Source organism: Pelecanus crispus, chromosome 5 (genome assembly GCF_030463565.1).
Source record: "Pelecanus crispus isolate bPelCri1 chromosome 5, bPelCri1.pri, whole genome shotgun sequence".
Taxonomy (NCBI): domain Eukaryota; kingdom Metazoa; phylum Chordata; class Aves; order Pelecaniformes; family Pelecanidae; genus Pelecanus; species Pelecanus crispus.
This window is the reverse complement of record NC_134647.1, coordinates 11,450,958-11,466,327: the sequence shown is the minus strand read 5'-3', so window position 1 is coordinate 11,466,327 and position 15,370 is coordinate 11,450,958.

The window sequence follows — 15,370 nt, the reverse complement described above, 5'->3', positions numbered from 1 at the left end:
GATGCTGAGCGTGTTTCTCAGGTCAGTCACTGACAGCAAGACAATAGCAAGGGCCTTGCAAAATAGCCCAGATTTTTCAAGTCTTTCCTACTTCACTTTTGTGTGCAGGTGCAGGTATCCTTGCTGGTATGGGAGGCTCTCTAAGCTATGTCATAGAGAAAACTCTTCCCAAAGACTTCTTCTGTCACCCAAATCTTTGGTAAGTGATAAAAGGGCATAAGTGGTATATTGAGATTGGTACTCAAGGGTAGATGCCCTCCATTATGGATAAAAAGAGAAGTGCACAGAAAAGTAAGCAAATGTCTTAGCACTGAGGAATATCAGCATAAGTGACTAGAAACACATCATTGGCCGTTGCAAACTATTTTGGTTCCATTACATTTAGTGGAGCCAAATTAATAGAGAGCAGCTGATTGTCTGACCTGCAGTTCAACATACATAACGCTAATGCTATTAAAGTCCATTTGCAAGAGCAGAAAGTGGGGTAGAGAAGTTAAACAACTGGCTCGGTAATACAATGAGGAATCCTAGCTGGCCTCTGGTTTCCAAGCCAATGTTTGCAGTATATTTGTGGCCCCAGTCTTATTCAGAAAGCAGGATAGAGAGTGTCACTGAGTTAGGGAAGCCAGCACTACATCTGGGCTTGTGCTAAATGGAGTCATTGTTTACTGCTCCCATGATTAGACTTCTAAGGTTTAAAAAACCCCAAAACATATAACCTCCAAATGAAAGTCACATTTTTTGCTTTAGGAAAAAGGTAGCAGCTGATATAATCCTGCTCTTTTATGAGTTTCATTTCAGATGGTAAATACTGTTCATTGTCAGAGTAAATTCAATTGTTGTACATTAAATGCTCACAAACAGGTGTTTAGGAAGTAGCATTTCAGTGCAACCACTTGGAGCTCTGGACATCAAATTCTTATGTTTTCACTGTGCATTTGCACTAGAAAAATGACTTGTCTGGAAAATCAGCTAGATTCTGCTACTCAGTTTCTACAACTTCAGGCTCACTACCTTCATTTATAACCGTCCTTTACCAGGTCAAATTTAATACACACGAAATTTAAGGAACAGAACATTTTTTTTTTGAGGAAGTATTTGTGAATGAGAGATGAAATTCTCCCCCTGCAGAGAGAGGGCACAAGTGTCTGTAATTCCTCACAAGAAGGGAAGGAATGAGGGGCACTGTCACAGGTCAAGACAGTTTCCTTAACCCAGACAGGGAACATTATTAGCAGAAGGGCTATACTAATTTTTGTACTCTTTACTTTTTGTACAGTGCTATCCTATTGTATGTTTTAGTAGACTCTGAAAGGGCTCGAGACTGAAAATAAGAATTTGTATCTCTGCATTACAGTATACCGTGTTACAGAGGAACCATGGTGGAAAGGACTTTGTGTCCCTTGGTCTTGGTGTCATCAGTTTTGTGGCTTGGAGCTAGCTTTGTTCACTACAGTCTCTTTTCGGACACAACAATTAAGATACCAGTTTTCTACCTGGCTAGAGAGCAGCTGTCATTTCTGATGAACTACTTCTGCCACTGTATACAAAGGGAAGAGCTAGCTACGGGAGGTAAACTTTCTCATACTAGCAAAGTGGTCAGCATTTTTTACCTTAAAAAGAGGGTGTTTTCAGTACAGTACATCTGCTGCTGCCAGTCCTGTCTGGCTCACAATTGTGATGTACACGACGCAACCTTGTTTCCAGATTGCAGCAAGCAACGAATTAAAAAAGTGACGGATTGCTAGTCATATCACATCTTTTCTTGAACTCATTTGTTTACATTCTCCCACAACAGAGCCCAGTCCCTGAAGAACTTATGATCTAATTTAAAGACAGATCAAGCAACTGGTGTTACAAGTGTACAAAGAAATCAGATGGATTAAAGTATGTTTAATAGTGACCTCAGCTATGTGAGACAATTTTTCATTAGTTTATTTTCCTTTAAAAAGACATATATACAATAAACATGAGTAACTCCAGCAAAATAGGTCTTGGAAAAAAAGAGGAAGACAAAAAAAAAAGTCATAAAATATTGTTGGAGGGAATTTAAAGCCTAAAATGCTGTCAGGATCAGTGTACAGTGGCCTGGCAAGGGGCCAGGGGCAAGTATTCAGTTATGTTTTGACTGAACACTGAGCTACAAAAGTTCTGCGTACCAAATAGGAGCAATTTCAGTGGGAGACAGGAGTCACAATACCCTAAGGTTCATGCTAAGACACGTCTCAGAGAAGTGGACAAACAAGCAACTGAGGCTTGTACTGCTAGTGGACAGTACATGCATGGTGTCAGTGTAAGTTAGAAGTAAGTTGAAACAGGAAAGGAATTCATTAGTAAAGACAAGGAATGGAAAGTCAAGTCTATTGGTCTGGCATTTTGCATAAGAAGATGGTAAATAACAGACCAGAAAATACAGAGCTGATGGAGAGATATCCATGGCAGTTCCTGTATCATTAACAGGTTTGCTACTGATGGCAGCAGAAAGTTCCCACTAGGGATCACTGTTCTACTATAGCTCCTTGTTTTGGACGTGAAATATTTCTGGCCAAAAATCTTGAGGGGTACAAATCAAAATCACTGAAGTCAAACTGTGGATGTGATTGCTGTCTTTGGATTTGAAACCGAGTAATCTGTTAAACCTTCAGCTTTATGTGATGCTGTAGGAACAGCATAAAAGAAGACACTGACTGGGAGTGTGCATTGCTGGGAGTGATCTGCTCCTCCAAGAACAGCATTTTTATGGTAAAGGTGTGAACAGAAGTGCTCTCAAAGAAATGGAAAATATCATTCTGGTTACTCAGCACTTCAGCTGAGAGATCTTGCCAAAAAGATTGCAAAAAGCATATGTCTGCTATTTTCTGACCATCAGAAAAATAGGGCTGCTTTCCTGGTGTTCTCCCCTAACTTAGTGTAAACTCAGCTTTCCAGTTTATCTTGTTTTTCTTCTTACCTTCCCAATGCTAGGGAGTATAAATTCTCTGCTGCTAGAAGAATATAAAGTTACCCTATCATTATAAACAGATATTTTTCTCTTTGCTTCTCTGTGGGAGGTTGGTGGTCTTCCACTGAAGGATTTCTCTTTGAGAGACATCATAGCTCCATGTTCTTTCCCTTACCTTCCAATCAGTTTCCAATCTTTTATGGGCTCCTGATTCCAGTAGTTGCCTATGGAAAAGCCTGTTGATACAGAAAAGAGAAATGTTGATTGTTTTACGTAAAAAAAAGAAAAAGTATCTCCTCTTCCACTCAAGAGAATTCCTACAAAATTTGGGTTTCACATATTATAAAGAAAAACAAATTAAAAACCTTTCCACCTTTATTTCTCTTTTATGGTTCTAATTCAAAGGTTTAAGGGAGATTTTGCTTTTTGGCCTTTTTCTCATTGAGATCATTAAGAACTTCTGCTTCCCTACAAGCAAACCAATCATTAGAACATAAGCTTAAGGTTGCCATTACCATTGAATTTATGTGTAAATAACTGAGAAACATGCTACCTTGCAGCCAATCAGTAATCAAAACTATATCTGCCAGGAAATGTAAACAAAGACCAGGTGCAAGAACATAATGTTTTAAAATTAAAAAAAGAAAAAAAGAGAAAAGAGTCAGAAAAACTCCAAGGCAGGAATGTCCCTATCTTTCTCTCCCCCATAAAACAAACATTGTGAATCTTTGGGGAAAACATGAGAGAAGGTTCTCTATGCCATGGTAACAGAACTCTGGAGTCCCTTGCCAAAGGGAACTGGAATGGCAAAAAACCACACAGATTCAAGGGGAGAATGGACAAGCACTGAAAGAAGAGGTTTGTTGAGGTTTAGCACATCAGGCTCAGGAAATCTCTGAGATGAGAACAGTTGGAGGCTGGGAGAGTTTTGGGGGATTATTGTAAGTGCTTGTCCTTACTCTCTCCTAAGTGGTTGCTTATGGATACCAGGATAGCTCTTGGTCTGAACCCTTATGACCATTTTTACGTTCCCATGACACAGAGCAATAGGGTGGGGTGAGAAGTCCCCTTATCCCCCTACAGGATACAATCACAGCTTGGCGCTTTCCATTACACATTGCGGGGGGACTGGAAGGTGGGAGTAAGGCAAGGGTTAAGTCCACCCCACTGAACCATTCAGCCCTGTGTAGCAGCTGTACTGAGGGCAGCTACCCTCCCAGCTGTACACCCGGCTCCCTCACGGCTCCCTCATATTCCCAATTACAGTGTCTGGGGGACCAGATGCCAAACCAGGTCTATTTGCAGATCTCCACCAGCAGAACTGCTCCGTTGTCTTTTTCGTGACGTCCACTGTGGTGGCAAGAGAAATCATAGATAGAAACTGAGTCCTGTATAATACTTTTTCAGGTGAGTTCTTTTGCAAAAGGCTAAAATGTTCCATTTGTTTCAAATAAAGTGCCATCTGGGGATGCTGCTTCAACAAAGGCAGAGTCAGAGAGTCCCAATGTAGCCTGTAGGCTAACAGTAGCAACAAAAACCTGTCCTACCCCATCTACCAGCAAAATCTGGTGAGATGGGATATGCCATTCACAACTGAGTGAGTATGAAAAAGACAAAGATACTGTTTACTGAGAAAATGTTCCTCTAAGAACCACAGCCAATAAAGTCATGATTGATTTCAAACTGGAAACACAATAGTAGCCCTGTTCTTTCTCTTCGTCCAAGCTCTTCTGCATCTGTTTTCTTCCTGGAAATTAGCTTATAGCTGAAAAACCTCTTTTCTTTCCAGTTCCTGCATTTGTTTCTAATACGTTCGTTACCACAAAATCTTTTGTTCAGAGGAGCAGAACAAAGGCCCACTAGACTTAATTATCTCCTTGAAAATTGTTTGGCTTTTCCAGTAGTACTGTGTGATTTTGCTTGGTAGTTTTCAGTAATGCTTTTTCTTATAGAAAATTTAAGTCAGATCAAAGTGCAGAAAATACATCCACTGGAGGGCAGGCCTGAATCTGGCAGAACATGCTGCAAAGGCCTAGAAGGAAAGATTAAAAAGTTATGTTCTGCTGAATTGAAGCTGTCGTGAGTCAATCAGGACTCAACAGTTAAGAACTAAGAGACGGTCTTTTTGTGAATGAATAATTTCATTACTTCAGATGTATAGTCTATAAAACAAAGGCTCTAATAAGACGGGTCCAATAAGGGTTCATGTGGAATAAGAAGGGTCCTAGATGAAGCCTCTGACCTTGACTATAATTAAAATAAACCTATCATGTCAATTATTAGTTGAAGTCAGCAAATCCCAACAGGACTGATCCCAACAGTGCTGATCAGACAACCACCAAATGAATTCAGTGGAGATGAATTCCAGGGCTGAACTTGGCCCATAGGTTTCACATGTTCTCACAGCAGTACTACCTTCCAGCATGGGCATGCAGGACTTGTCATCTGAGCTCACTGGGGTGAAAGGTGCCTCATAGGAGGTCCTTTCTGTGCCTCTGCATGCAGTCCAGAGGCACATTTGATGTGCACAAGCAAAAGTGGTGTCTGTCTCCACCTCAGGCTTACAGCCAGACCAGGGCATGCTCAGGAAAGAACTGGTCTGGGTGGGCACCTGATGTCCCACTCCCTGGACTTGCAATCTGTGCACTCTCTACTGCCAGGTCCCCTACTACTGTGGAGATGGCTCTGCTTCAGAGTTAATTACATGTGACTGGACCAAATACTTCACACTGTACTTGTTTCTAGCAAGGACTGAGTTTGGCTCAGCAGTTTGAGACTCTAAACCATTGACAAGCCAGATATCATCTTTTGCTTTGAGTGCCATCAAAATCAGAACAAAAGGAAAGAGTTCATTTTATGTGGCAGCTGAAGATCCCATATTTAATGCTGCCAGACTTTGTCAACACTCAGTTTTCTTTCAGACAAACTGAAAACTCAATTTTCTCTTTGCAGTTTTCATGGAAGCATATTAAATTAACTTCCTCCTTTCATCAGTGACTCATTCCTGGAAAGGCTATTTCACAAATAGTATCTCCATTCCAAAGGAAACAAGCTGTTCCCTCTTACATTACTCAAGTAGCTGCAGATAAACTAAAATACATTAAGTCAAAAGCTTTCAAAATGCATTAGATACATAGCTCAGAGACAGTTAGCTTTTTATCAAATAGTTTTCTGATATGAATTGCTGCCTTTTAATGAAATCACTCACGCCAAATTCTAAAACTGACTAGAAATTCTGGATGCCTGGCTGGAGACACCTTACAATCACATGGGGTCTATAAGTTCATACCCCTCTCATGATGTCTAATGCTGGTCACACAAAATATCTGTAGCCTTTTTTGAAAATCTTGCCCATACAGAATGCAGCTAACAGGGTTATATAGAAACTAGTACAGTTCTACAGAAATTCTTTCAGCAATTGAAGGCTGGTCTAAATCAGAATCAGGTTCTAAATCAGAATAACTCCAATATGAGACTGCTAACAGCCATTGAGACATCTGTTCAAGTCTACAGCTGCAGATTTTACATAAATTAGTATCTGTTTTCTGCAATGTGAACTAAAGCCTTACCTGGAGATGTGAATAAGGTGATGATATGGGTACTTTCATTAGCAATGATTACTGACATGTTTAGAGCCGAGCTGCTGCTGCTAATCTCATCAAAGAAAAGATGCTAAGAATTCCTCAAGCAAACAGTTAAATCCCCAAATAAACAGTTGAAAACAGGTTATCTTGACCACAGCCAGGCCTTTCTTGCTGAAGTAAACCAGAAGTATAATCATATCTTTAAGCAAAGAGAAAAGAGAGAAAGACTTTTATAAGAAACAAAATATCTCCCTGGCAGCGTCTAGTATAACAAAAGAAAATGCAAAATTGTCATGTTACATGTCAGTCACAGGAAGAACGTATTTGAAGAAGACTCTTCTGGGGAATATTTGTAAAAGGCAGCACTCCTTAAAGCATTCAGTGGTTCAAGTGTTACAAGTGACAGGAATCTTTCCAGCTAAAGAGGAGTCCATTAGAGCCAAGTAGCTTTCTGAGATCTGGCTACTATCATGGGTGAAGACAAAGGACCAGTAACTCAAATATTACATTGAGTGATAAAATTAAAGCATTATCAGGGTCTTCTCCGTGAAACTCCAGGATTGTCCTACTGTTGGCAGTGTAAGAATTCGCCTCTGGTATATTATCTGTAAATAGGCCCTCCAAGAGCACTCCGTGCCAAGAAGGTATTATTCCATGGCTATCAGTGGAAAGCTTTGTGTTGTTAGACGGCTGTTGGGTATTTATGGACACAGTTTCTGTTAGGCATTTATGGACACTGTTTCTGTTACACATAGCAAGTGCAGCAAATACTCAAAGGGAACAAGATAAGAGATAGGCAAATGTAGAAATTACAAAACCAAACAAGAGTCCAGACCTATGCAAGACTTTCCAGTGCTGAGCTGTATATAAATGACTTTAAACTGATTTGAGTTCTGCTGCAGGGTGAACAAATAATTGCTAATGTAAATAGTTATTTTTGTCTTTGTGTCATCGTGTCTGGATTTCTTTACTTTCAGTGGCCTGAAATCAGATTGCAAACATCACTTCCTCACATTTGCGTACCTTAACAGAGACACACTAGTATATTCACTTGTCTTAAGGATAAGAGAGACTATCATGACCTCTTGCATGGTCAATGTGTCCAGTCTCATCCAGTAACTTCTGCTTAAAGTAAAAAAACCCAGTGATCAAACACAGGCACATCTTTCCACCACAGATGCCCCCCCTTTGGTTTTCTTTATCAACATTTTATCAGACTTGGATTGTTCTGATTTGTTGAAGAGACCCTTTTGAAAAATATTTTTCAACTGGGCCACTTCCATAAACTTTATCTGTTCTCGGTTCATCCTTTTGGGAAGCGCTTTCTTCCACTATGTATCCTCCCTACCTTGAATATTTATATTAGTCTAATACATAAAATCCACCTTAGCAGTGACATTCAATTGTACATCAATCTCCAACTCCTGGAACAGATGTTCTAGACACTCACTCAAACAATAACCATAATCACAGTAATAAGTCATCACTTCTTTTCTGAAAGTACATGAATAGCTTTACTTCTTCTATGTGAGATGTCATCACTACAGAGAGTGGGAAATTTTGACATCTTTCAGGGTACTTACAAAGTTATGTCACCATGTTTCATCAAAAAGGAGACTTTCACTGTGATCTGGTATGTTTTAGGGGTTGGAAGTGCAGATAGGATAGTTATGCTTTTCCATTGCTTCCTCCCTGATATTTTTCCACCGCTTTTTGGTTATTTTTAGAGTGATTAGTATAAATTAGTAATGTTGTTCTGTCCCTTTGGGAGTCTAACACACTCCAGAGCAATAAGCGCAAACAATCTGTGGGGTCTGAGAGACTGAAAGGAGGACTATCCACAATCAGCAAGTTGCTGCAATGTCTGAGGTTAGAGATTCCTTTGTTTGCACTCTGGCACAGCTCTTTGGCTCAAATCTATGAAGATATTTGGATGCTTCACTGCCAGGGGCATCAAAGGGAGTTAGATACTTGAATTCCTTGCCATCTGCTCCCTCAGTGATTCGCAGCAGCATCTGATGCCATTATAAACACACAGGATTTAAAAGAGAACATTTAACAGCATTTAACAGCAGAACAAAGTAAGAGCTTTCCAAGGAAAGCAGGCTACTGTCAGGCCTCTCCTGTGCAATCCCAGCCTAGCTGGATGAAGTGATCTCTCAGGCACCAAGTTCCAATCTATCACCTTAAATATAGAATTATGTCAATGGCAATGTTCAATGTAGCAAGAAACACAGAATCATAGAATCGTTTAGGTTGCCTAAAAGGGCTAATACTAATGCCATTGATGTCAGGCAAGGCAGATCAGAGCCAAAACTCAAAACTTCTGGAGAAAATTCAGTATGTCACTTTTGCAAAACTAACTTTCCTTTTATCTGCCCCTTGGTAATAATCAGAGTCTTCTAAATAATACATCGGGACAATGAATCCAACAATGGCTATACATAGCCACAATTATCACACCCAGTCCAGATGTGACCAGGAATTTCTTCTGAACAACGCAGTATTTGAGTCTCCGAAGGAAATGACAGAAAAGTAGTTTTAATGTTAACACAGACTCTGCTGTTTACAGTCTAAATCTTATAGACGTATTCTGCTGAAGTTTTCTGGAGGCCTGCTACTCCCTTATTGCACCTTCTTTGGACCAGAAAGCATCAAGGATGACAGCCCGCAATTTCAAACAACACTGACAGGCAGAAAGAATCAAATATAGCTAAATGTGGTGATTTTTCAGAGGCTCAATTATTCCTGTAAGAACAGGACCAGACCCTAAACCAGTCTTCAGGTGAAGCTGGTTCAACTTTATTGAAACCAGTTTTAGGACACCAGCAGTAAGTCTGGCGTCTCACAGTGTCTGGTGCTGTTATAAATGACTGTTTTGTGGATGATTAAGCAACACAGTTTTTAATTTAATATATTTGAAATTAAGGTTCCAGCTTTCATAATTTCAGAAAAAGCATGAGAATGTACTCCGAGCATACCCTGCAGCTCAGAAACTAGAATTAAAAGAGAAAGAAATGCAGATTGATTAAAGATAATTCAGCCATTCTGGAGATCTGGCTCAAGCTTTAAATGTCTGCGTTTGACATTACTGAGCACACCGGCTGAAGACCTGGCCAGCAGTCTTGCCTTTTGACACTCATTTGTAACACTAAAATCATATGAACCTCTTCTTCCCTCACTTCCTAAATATGAACTACAAACAACACAGCATTAAAAATTTTATGTGTTCTCAAGAGAGGGCTGGATCAGTTTACATCAGCTGAAGCTTCATGCTGATACCCAAGGGTGCTCTTTCAGATCTCCACTCTTTTTTTTCCTGCTGGTTAATTGAGTAATCACGATCACTCATTATATATAACTGTTATTTTTATTCACTGTTAACTTTTAATCCTGAAGACGGATTTAGAGTTGCACTCTAAAATGCAGGAGTCTTCAAGCATGTCTCTGCTAAGGTGGGAGGTCTGACTGCAGCACAAAAAACCTGTCCATGCTAGTTTTAATCAAGGTTGATTTAAATGTGGGCACCGTGAGCCTCCCTGGGTGCTGGACACTGACGTCGGTGACCAGTCTGCACTGACACCTGCCTTTTTTGCTACGAGGATTTGAACTGTCCAGTTTAGCTTGAGTCACTCCTCCCAGCCAGTGTGTGAATGCTTGTATCAGTACCATGAATAGAAGCTTACAGCTTCTATATCACCTGCTTTTAGCAAGGCAAGAATGCGACTGTACGAAATTGATTGATAGCAAAATGATGGATGATGCACTGTGAATGGCACTGAAATTCCCCTGATTCCATAAGCCAGTATTTCCAGTGGTGCAGCTTAAAAGGGAAAGCTGCGGACAGGAAACCCTTCCTGGGCTAGGACCCCAGCACTGTGTTTCTGGAAGGCAGGTTTGAAAGACAACTCATCTTCAGCACTCTCCAGGAGGAAGGATCCGTTGAGGAAGAGTGCATACAAGCAGCTGGAGAGGTGCTAGCAGAAGGGATAAATGAGTGACCAAGGTGGGTATTAATGTCATAGGAGACACAGCTGCTTTGTTCCTTTTCAGCTCCTCTACAGTGTTACCAAACAGCTACTACAAATAATGCTGTGTTCCAGCAGTGGAAGGAAATACTCTTCCCATTGACATGGAGGGGTTATTATCAGGAAGAGCTGAACTTCAGAAATTTGAGATTTCCTGTTCTGTTAGCTACAAGGGGAATCAGAAGCTTTTCGCCTACTAGCTCTGGTGGTGGACTTTGCTCACCAACAACACTTTTCAGCATCCTGAGCTGTATCTGGCCTTCTTGTACCAATACATAAAATGACTCTTCGTGATTGCTGACAGTACCTGCATGGGAACATCTGTGCCTACTGTGTTACCAAAGTAGCAAGTTTGCTGAAACGCAATGCTGCCTGCAGGGAAAGGTGCTTCAGAGGCAGGGAAGCAAAGAGAGAATTGTTTGAAAGCAATTGTCTCTTGATACTTGATGTCCATTTTCAGGGTAACATACAGAAAACTAATCATGCAAATCCAAACTCAAGGGAAATAAGCCTTGATTTCTTCACCTGGTGCTCTGAAACTCAGCCAACAATACATACAACCAATGTCCCTGAGGTGACAAAGTACATTGTTGATTTGTAGGCAATGCATATTGGATTACTGGAGACTCCACACTGTGAAATGATTATAAACCAGTAATTAGTTGGTGATGGAGGTACAATTTGGTTCAGAATTCTGAAGCCAGATAAAATAAACTGATTAAAAATAATGCACCGTTAACTCAGTCCCTTGTGCAATTAAAAACTCACAGAACCTGACTGAAGTAGTTAGAAAAGCCATCTAACAGCAGGAAAAAATTGTAACCATTTAAAAATGTGCTCAACTAACAGTAGGATTGGGTCCTGCAAACTTTATTTTTTTAAAGACAGAAGTATGTGCCATTGGTCTTCCCCCTGGAGAGCCCTCACCCACTTACAAGCCACTTAACATCTGGACGGTAAAACATGAATGTGCTGGAACTAAACAGTGCCTGGCACAAGTGAGCAGCTCATCAGAAGGTTTTTTTTTTTTTGATGTACCAGTGCTTTGGAAAAATACTTCCTGCAGGTGTTCTGAAATCACCTGGAGTTTTTCAGGAGCCACTTGATTTAATTTTCAAGTCCCTGCTGTGGTCATACAGACATAATCTGGGAAGACCCTCATGCCCAATTAGCTTCTGCAGGTGTTAAGTGGCACAAGATAGCCTTATCAGATGTGTCTGGCTTTTTTTGGCCAAATCATGTGATTTCTGGATCTTTTTTTGTGGTTGAAGTTATTGCCATGATATTGCACTGAGTTTGGTTTTGATGAAGTCAACTTTCTTAGAGCACAGAGAGGGACACAGTCAACAAAAGGATGGCTCAGTACAGCAGTATTTATGGGAGACTTCTGACAAATTCCAGCTTTGTAGAAATGACACGTGTTACTTGAGACATCCATAAAAATGAAGAATCACAAGACAGTTTTGACCAAGTCCTTCAGTCTGTGGGAGTGGTATGAATGGGACTCATTCCTGGGAATGGCAAGAGGTCTCTTCTGAATGCATGCTGAGACCCTGCTACTGACAATACCCCACACCACAAGGCCCAGAGAAGAACTGTATGTGACTGTAGCACTGTATTCCTGATGGCTCTCCAGGGTCCTACACCAAAGCAGCTACCACTGACCACCCTTTGGCAGCGGGCAGAGCTGGAGGAGGTCAAAGAGGTTGCTCAGGCTAGAAGAGCTGATTCCTCTGCCACCAGACCAAACAGCTGTAGACACTGCTCACTGCTTTAAAAGTCCTCTCTGAAGGCTTTTTACATTTTGGAAAAAAAAAAAAACCCGAAGATTTTGAGAAGGTTGTCTTATCACTATACTGCTAGCCACAACCGCTTGACTCATTCCAAGCAACCAGTGTTGGCAATCAGTGCGCAGGCTGACAGCAGGAGAAGCAGAAAATAGAGGAGGAAAAAACAACTTTTAAACTAACTCTGCTTTAAAATAACTTCTGTGCAAAACCTAGGTACATCAGGGACAGCTCTGGTTTTCAGAGGTCATAGAAGCCTTCGGCACATCACCTGTGTTTCTCCAGGAACTGTACGAATTATGTACTTACTGATTGCACAGCAGCACTTCACAATTACATTTACAAAGAAATTTAGCCACGCTAGTACACAGAGAAGTCCTTATTCTCTGCCTTTTTCCAGCTTTCTAAGGAAATGACACTGTTTGTGTATATCTCACCTGATAAACTCTAAACCTGCTGGCTATTTCCAATCAAACTGAAGGAGCAAGAGAGGTCTCAGCAAGAATTAAAATCCTCCATGGTTAAACAGCTGGAGAGAAGCCTTCACAGTGTTTCCATAAGGCAAAGGATGCAAGGTGAGCATAGCTCTTACTAGACACAAGAAAACCTGTGCAGGAGAGAGACCAAATAACTGCCCAGACCACAAGAAAAACTTCAGCTGGAGCATGGAATAACTGAAATCTTGCGTTACTAATCCAAATGTAACAAGGTTTCTTTAGTATGGGGTTTATGAAACTATCCTTATGAGCTGAAAATATAATTTCACCCACTTCTTTACACCAGACACACAGTGCTGTTTTTCTCCCAGCCTTCTTATAAAATATAATTAATTTACATTTTAAAAACCTTGATGGGTTTTCTCTCATCATGAAACAGTAAGTGAGATTAATAACCCAGTTACTGAGCACTTAAGCTCGTGGATCATTTCCATATAAAAACATTAACATTTCCTTCATTTTTAAAATGCACCTTTTGTTTAATTTAGAAGTTAATGCTCATTTCTCATATAATAAAAGGGAGAAAAGCTAAAGCATGAGTCAGTGTTTATTAACCTTGCAAACAAGACAGGCTTTTTCAGGCAAGATGGATATATCTTAATTGGTAAAACTGTTGCATTGTCATTTAGCCAATTAATCCTTTCCAAACAAGGGAAGCAGCACCAATGTTATTTGCAGTGAATGGAAATAAACTTGTCACATTCTGCATATCAATTTACACATTTTTACTTTCCCACTTAAGTCAGTAAGAATGCAGCCCTTTGATTCCCAAAATAAGTCAATCCACAAATTAACATTAGAATGGACGGAAATATGGCTATATATAACATATTAATTGATCTTAGTTTGCAATCTGTATGTAAACTCAGTCTGCACATTCACGGGATTAATCTAGAATTGAATGCTACATTTCCTTCAAAAGAGTGTGATATGCATCTTTAGTAGAGGCATAAGAAAGCAGATTAAAAGATGCTGTCCCTGCTCACTGCAGGGGGGTTGGGCTAGATGACCTCTAAAGGTCCCTTCCAACGCAAAGCATTCTATGATTCTATGATTCTATGCCTTAATAAATGGTTTTCCACAGTTTTTAAAAACATAGCCTTAAGGCCAAATTTTGCACTAATGCTATTTTAAATAGCACTGATGTTGAATGTTGACATTTCACACAATTGCTATTGAATCCTGCTGGCTGATCCTTAAAAAAGACCCGATAAAGGATCTGAGTGTTTATTAACAGGTATTAGCAGTCTGTTAGAGACAACTATATATATGTGTACCATACATAAAAATGCATTCCAAAATTTATGCTGTGGCTCAGTACATTATAAATGATAATCCAGAAGAAAACAACTGTCATAAATATTCCAGTACACTGGGTAATGTTACACCAAAAGCACAATTTCCATTACATCATTCCTTTTTCTTCCAATTTATTTTCTGTAATACCTCAGCCCTTTTCATGAAACACTGTACAGGCATAGAACTGTGAATAACCACCAAATGCAGGTTATAATTCTTATAGTTTATATTCCACTTCTGAAAGTGTTATGCAGGCAACCAAGAGAATACTTAAGTGGCCTCATATATGAAAATCTAAGACTTCTAATTATTTAGCTAACTTTCATATTCTTAGACACAGCTGGATTGCCTCTGATAGCTCATCACCTTGAGAAGAGTCAACATCATATTATGAGGTATCCTGGAGGGATATAATGCACAGAGGTCTGTGCATTACTGGCTGTTAAAATAGTCCCTTTGTATTTCAGGAACAATTTAGGGCAAGGTAACAGCTTTTTCTTACCATCTCTGCACACTGAAACCTGGCCCATAAAAGCCTTAAAACACAGAAAGGAAGATCACTTAAATAGAAGGAGGTTCATTTCTTTGAAGGCTGGCATCTACCACTGGAGAACAGAGAAGCATGACTAATTTTCATTGGGATGACCAGGAAACTCTGGAGGAGAAGGGATGAAAGAGGGTACTGCTGTTAAAAAAAAAAAAAAAAAGAAAAAGAGATCAACTCTGGTTAATCACCATTGTTTCTGAATACTTATTCCATCTTTACTAGACATTGAAATTTAGCTGATGGATAACAGTTCCTAAGAATTATCTATGCTTGATTTAACCTAAACTGTGAATTATGAACTGTGAATGCTTTCACTGTAAACTGTGAGAATGTTTTTGTCATGGTCATATTAAGAAATGACTCAAGGCATGCTCAAGTCTTAGTGTGCCTCTTAAAAGATCAACTGCTTTCCTCAGGACTTGCAGAAGAAAAAAGCAATGTGTACATATTTAAGCAGTTGTTTGTAGTCAGAGAAACTCTGCAGATATCCAGACCTGCATTCTGAACAATCCCTTGCCAATTAGATGGTTAGCAGAAACTCAACAGCTTTTTATTTCTTTGAAGTGAGCAGAGATAGTATGTAGCTTAACACAGGCTATTCTGCAGCTTTACTTTCACCCTACTTTCCCATTTTCTATCTCCCTGGGCTTTTTACAGTTTGTCTACACTGATCTCCTCTCACTAGAA